This window comes from Papaver somniferum, chromosome 1 (assembly GCF_003573695.1).
Source record: "Papaver somniferum cultivar HN1 chromosome 1, ASM357369v1, whole genome shotgun sequence".
Lineage (NCBI taxonomy): Eukaryota > Viridiplantae > Streptophyta > Magnoliopsida > Ranunculales > Papaveraceae > Papaver > Papaver somniferum.
The window spans coordinates 18,265,330-18,271,876 of NC_039358.1; the positions used below are offsets into that span (position 1 = coordinate 18,265,330).

Consider the following 6,547-nt stretch of genomic DNA (forward strand, 5'->3'; position numbering starts at 1 on the left):
TATCAACTCATGAGGAACTTTTTGTGGGTCTGTTGAAGCTACGAAAATAAATTGGGTAGCTTGGATAGAGTATGTACTCTAAAGAAAATCGGTGGATTGATGTTTATGGGTGAAAACTATTTCTGCTGGTTTTGGTAATTTTGGGGTGTGTGTGGATGAGAAATGAATCTAAACCCTAAACAAATGCACTGCACGGGAGTGCTTTCTGATTCGAGAGATCAATCTGTACAATTCTGGCCAAAACCAAGAAATGGCCGTTCCAGACTTGCTTCGGTCACAAAGTGAAGGAGATGGGGTTGATCTTAGGGAGGGAAGCGAAGAAGGTGTTGAGATTGTGAAGGTGTTGGCTGTTTATGACTTGCATCAGAATACCGAACTGGCTTGCAAGATGTAAGCAATCAGCTTCGTGTGTTTGAATATGAATTGATCAACACTTGGTTTCTGTCTTGTCTGTCTTGGAAATAGGGAGGACAACCTATTTATACAAGTCATTGAGCCTAACTAAGGTCTCTCGTGGGAAGTGGAGGAAGTTGAGTGATGGAGTAGTGGAGTCGTGTTAGTGATTGTCACAAGATCAGGTATGAGCCCACTCCTCCCATCATCACTAACCGTCCATGTCTTCCTGACACGCTCTTGTGATGGCGCGTTTCACGCTGCACGCTGTAAACCTCCAGACCAATACCCCAGTATGTATCCCCCAATTTGTGACATGCTTGATGTCTCGATTGTGTGGATCGTGGGACCCACAGAAGGTAGCATACGGTGCTAGGTTAAATAACTAAGTTATTTAGGAAGTAGATATTCATGAAATATCGTGTGTATTCTATACATGTAAAGCATCGAATATAATCAATGTGTATGAAGCATCGTTGTTTTAAGGCTTAATGGGGTAAATCGCGGATTAAGCGTCTTAGAACAGATGATGCTTCGCTATCTTCGAATGATAGTTTGGAGGTTGCACAGGCAAGCCCTCCCATGGGCGATCACATTATGTGGTAGGGTGACAGATGGAAATCACCACGACATCTTATTGTCCATTTAACTCCTAGCCTGGGCTGCCTAACCAAGCTGGTAGAGTTGGATGGATGAGATGATATATGATGCTCATCTGCGACCGTTGATGAAGTTTTATGGTTTCGAAGAGGTGCAAGCATCACTCTTCAGCTTGGTCGAAACCAAGCATGGGAGGTGTTCTTGGCAGGACCGACCGGGCAGGCGTGTAGACGTTTTTCCGGTTTGCATGTCCATACCTCACTGCCCCATGAAGATGCGATCTAAGCCACTCAAGTTTACCGGTAAAGAGGAGTGGCTGAGACCGATTTGCGACAGGAATCCAATGCCGCAAAGGATTTCCAAAGGGGCGCGACATGCCATCTTCAGGGCGCACGAACCGAGGCGTCTGGTCCTGACTTGCTCTGGTCGGTCGAACATAGAGGTAGACGGGCCCACGATGATCATGTAGATACTCTCTGGACCTCCTTAGTCTATTCTTGCACCCTTCATCCAGGCTGGCGAAGATGGACGCTCGTGATCGATTTACGACACATGTAATATGCCGCAAACCCTAATTAGGGTTTTATGTTGGTCGGGCGCATGCTACTTTGGCTGGAGGAATTTGCATGCTATGCTCTTCGTTTGGATTGGCCGACCACGTGGGACACACAATGGGCCGGTGGTGAACATGGTGATACCTGATTGATGGTCATAGGCCTGATCTAAGCCATCCAAACATGCTGGTGAAGTTGGATGGTCGTGATCAATCTGAGACCCTTAGTGGAATTTCCTGCGACCCTTTAAGCCTCATGTCGGCACAACTTCAGGCAACCGCACGTCATTCCGTGGCTAAGTCAGGGGAGGATCGATTATGTAGGCAGGAAGGGGGTCCGTTGATGTACACCACGGTACTTGTCCGACCGGACTTGGAACAATCTACACCGTCCAACCGTGCCGACGAAGTTGGACGACCATGACTGTTTTTAAGTCTGGTTTGGCCAGCCCTTGTCGCGCGATCCTTTTTAGCTGCTCCACACCAGCATGGACATCCAACTCTGGGCTGGCCTTCGGTGGCCATTTGAAGGGCGTGGTATGTATTCGACCAGCCAGGGCATAACCGGGCTCGCTGGTGGTCATTGTGGTGATAGCCTGCTCCTACTGAGGATCGTCTAGGCTATCGAATCATGCGGCCAACCTGCGTGGCCATGATTATTTCTGAGACTGGCACGGGCAGTCCGGATTATACTCAATCGGGCTAGTATAACACACCGAGAGGAATGCTCAATCGGTCTAGTATAACACACCGAGAGACTTTACTCAATCGGGCTAGTATAACAAACCGAGAAATAGCATGTACGGGCATTTTGTGCATGCCTCACTATTGACACTCGGAGATTCGTGTTACCCTGTTAGAAGCAACACTCAGTCCTCATGCCACATCAACAGTGAGGGATCCCGGGAACATCACAGGAAATACAAGGCTAATGAAGCATTAATTAATAATGTTATAAATGCACAGAAAATCGGGATTGTTGCTACATGCTCCGTTCTGGGTGTATTTAATTCACATGGATTGTTGCCACATGCTCCATTCTGGGTGAATTAATAAAGTGAAGAAGTATTCATCACTCAAATGGATTTATCCTTTACAGAATGTCATCCTATTAAAATTCGGCTTTTATAATTTTAGCCTTAAACAAAAATCCACCATCAACAATTGGGGATAAGAACTTTAAGAATTACAAACAAAGCTATTTTAGCTAAATGGTCTTGGAGATTCATAAAGGAGAAGAAACAACTTTGTTCTGTATGAACTTTTATTTTTTTCCCTAATGACTCTTCTCCAAAGTTGTAAAGATATTTCATCTACAGAAGTTCGCAGTGGTGAGGAAGTGAGATTATGGTGGGATAATGGAGTGACAATCAAGCTCCGAAGCTTATATATCCAAACATCTTCAAGCTCTAAAAGCAGAATAATGATTCTGTCAAAGATATGGTTGCTCAGGAGACTTGGAATTTACGGCTCAGAAGGAATCTGTCTCTATCTAAAATACCAAAAAATGATGACACTTTTTGCAGAATTGGGAAACCCTCCAAATTAAGAAGAAGGCATAACATATGAAGTTAGATTTGCGCTATCTGGATGTTTCACTGTAAGAACTTGTTATAAATAGCCGATGAATCAATTACCAGATAACCTTTTTTAGTGCCAATTTCGTGTATATGGATTCAGTTTGTTCCTCCCAAAGTGTAATTTTTCTTGTAGTCAGCAACACAAAATGCCATTCCAACCAAAAAAAATCTATTGAGAAGAGGATGTGCATTGCATAATCATTTATGCCGTCTCTGTTAGATGCAGCCAAAAATTGTCAATCATCTGCTATTATACTGCCAGTTCTCTTACAGGATATGTAATTATTTTTTAGGGTGACTTAATGTCAAATGGGCACAAAGAGACACAATCGTTTCTAAACTGCAAGCTTGGAAGTTAATAAGCGGGAGAAATACAAAGAGAGAAATTTGACCACCGCTAATTTTGGCAATTAGTTTGGGCCATCTGGGACGAACGGAACAGAAGACCAATGGCCCATAAAAGACCCCAAAAAATTGTTGAAATAATAAATGAAATGAAATTGTTAATTTTTACTTGGGGTACTTGTTACATTTTTATCTATTTAGTGGGAATATTATAAATACCCTTCATTTTTATTGAAGGCTATTATTGGGGCGTCACACTCCAATAGAGAGGTTTCACTTGGATTCTTAATGTCCAAGAAAATGGTTACGGGATATCCTAACACATATACAAAATGTCTAGATTACCCTTTAACTAAAATAAAAACTTAAAAACCGTAGAAGTAATTTTACGTCCAGGTTTGGATTAATTCCAACCGTAGAATTTTATTCGCATGTAGTTTTACGTCCAGGTTTGGATTAGTTCCAACCGTAAAAGCTCATTTTACGTCCAGTTTTCTTTTAATTTCAACCGTAGAATCCGATTTTACGTCCAGTTTTCTTTTAATTCCAACTGTAGAAGTGATTTTACGTCCAGGTTTGAATTATTTCCAACCGTAGAAGTGATTTTACGTCCAGGTTTGGATTAATTCCAACCGTAGAATTTTATTTGCATGTAGTTTTACGTCCAGGTTTGAATTAGTTCCAACCGTAAAAGCTCATTTTATGTCCAGGTTCTTTTTAATTCCAACCGTAGAATCTGATTTTATGTCTAGTTTTCTTTTAATTCCAACCGTAGAAGTGATTTTACGTCCAGGTTTGGATTATTTCCAACCGTAGAAGTGATTTTACGTCCAGGTTTGGATTATTTCCAACCGTATAAGTTTATTTTACGGCCAGTTTTTCTTCCCACAAAAACTTTGTCCCAGAATTCATCAAGTATACAACAAAATTCATTAATTTAATTTTTATCTAATTAAATTAAATTAAAATAACTAAATAAGGGTTGTTTAGTCATTACAAAATCATTTTAGATAAAGGATTTTTGATATTACTTATGGGTGACCCGTTTTTGTCCTATTAGGTGACGCCCCTCTAATGGAATGTGACGCCCCAATAATAGCCTTCTTTTTGTTGACCTTGCACAAATATTTACGAGGGATAAAAAATAATTCATCTATTTATTTATTTTGATAGTTTGGAACGATGGTTTTGGACTACATCCTTGACTCCTCTTATAAGAAATTATTTCCGGCAATCACGGAGTCCGAATCTCTATCTCCTCCATAGTGGAAGGGACTCAAGGGAGCATACCAACCATCAAACCACTTGATGATTCAGACTTTTATTTTTATTCAAATTAACCTTTCTACTCAACAAAAATAAAAAAGAAGATTGCTCCGTAGGCTATCAGATATGTCAGGATAAGCACCGAGGTCATTAGTGGATGGAGGCACTGAACGAAGAAACGTGTGATTAAGTGTCGGTAGAATGATCCGTCGTCAATGTTAGTGATTACCTCAATTTAAGATAGTTTGAGGTAACCACTTGGAGATAATCGTATAGCTAACAATAAAATGGATGAGAATAAAATGAAAAATTGCTGATGAAAATGTGCACCACTAATAGCTGCTAAAATGCTCACACACTTGCTTATAGTTTAATTTATTAGTACAATATTTTCTTTCACTCTTGGATTCCACTCCATGGTTTTGTAAGCAGCCGGCGCCGCCCGGCAGTGATGCAGAAAGGATGGTCACAAGTGCCGTGGATGACCGTAGCGACAGTCGACAATCAGTGCATAATATATGGTTGAGTAGGCCTTAATAATTTAAGCCCATTTGGCAATGACAGACATGCCACCAGCACCCAAAAGGACAGGAATATACGACTTGAGCTGAAGCTTTAACACTTCCTGGCTTGCAGTTTGCACCCATGAAATCAGCAGCAAGAAGATCGACCAATGCCATGATACATTTAACAATCCGGCGGTGATTAGTGCTGTATATCTTTGATAACCCCATACCTAGTGCTATACCAGCAGGTGTCGTGATCGAGAAGAAAAACACCATTACAAATTTCTTCACCGATAAGGTTTTTTTTTCAGGATTCACCCGGAGAGAGATATATGGTATAAGCTATGCAACGGATATCTGCATGATGCATCCACCAAGACCAATCCGCCCCATCCCTTCAAACATTTGATGGAAACAAAGAGCAGCAACAAGAGGCCTTATGGTGCAAGTATTGTTTGAGGCTCCTACTCCAAGGCCAATTACTCCGTACAATTGAGTGCACAACAATTCCCAGTTCCATTCTCAGTTCCAATACCTGCATATACGATAGTGCACAAATAAAATAAAAAATTAACGGTTTGTATTCTGACTGTACACCTTTTTTTTTTTTTTTTTTGATACTGTGTCTGCAAACACCAAAACTAAACTTTGATCGTTCTTGGGTGAGAAACACCTTGAATGTCAGCTACAATATTACTAATTATTTCTACTGGTGGACTATTAATCCACACTCCTTCAAGATCATCGTCAGCAGCTTTCTTCGATAAAGTATAGCAACAAAATTTGTTTCTCTGTACTGATGAACAAACACCAGATCTTCAAACTTGTCTTTCATATTCTGACTATAAACCAAGAGATTATCTATAACCAAATTTATCAATCAAAAAGAAATCGACATACTTAAAGTTATTCAGTTTCCCCCAATGTCTCATAGAGAATACTAGGATCTGTGTAATTAATAGAATTCAGTTAGGATGGTGGTAATTATGATTGTGAATATAATTTAAGATTTTGAATGAAATGTGGGATGATTGAATCAAAAGAAATACATACGTAATATAGTCGACTTGATCGTAGCTGTGGAGAATTGAGAAAGAAAAACAAACCATTTGCTTCCAGTTCTATGATGCGTGACTTATTAAACTTCTGGACAAACTTCACGCATTGTAGTGAAGTCTCCAAGTTGTATAGGTTCATCTAATCTACTCTCTTCTGTTACTAGTGGAATGCACCTTCTTTGAAACGTCAGATAATACCACATTTAGTTTCAAGTATTATGCAAAATGAATATTTAGATGTCTTGA

The 6,547-nt window shown here is 40.3% G+C and overlaps 1 pseudogene; it reads right to left on the reverse strand.

The window, feature by feature from the left end:
- Positions 1 to 5,178: 5,178 nt before the first annotated feature.
- LOC113326418 lies at positions 5,179 to 5,934 on the reverse strand (annotated as a pseudogene).
- Positions 5,935 to 6,547: the final 613 nt, after the last annotated feature.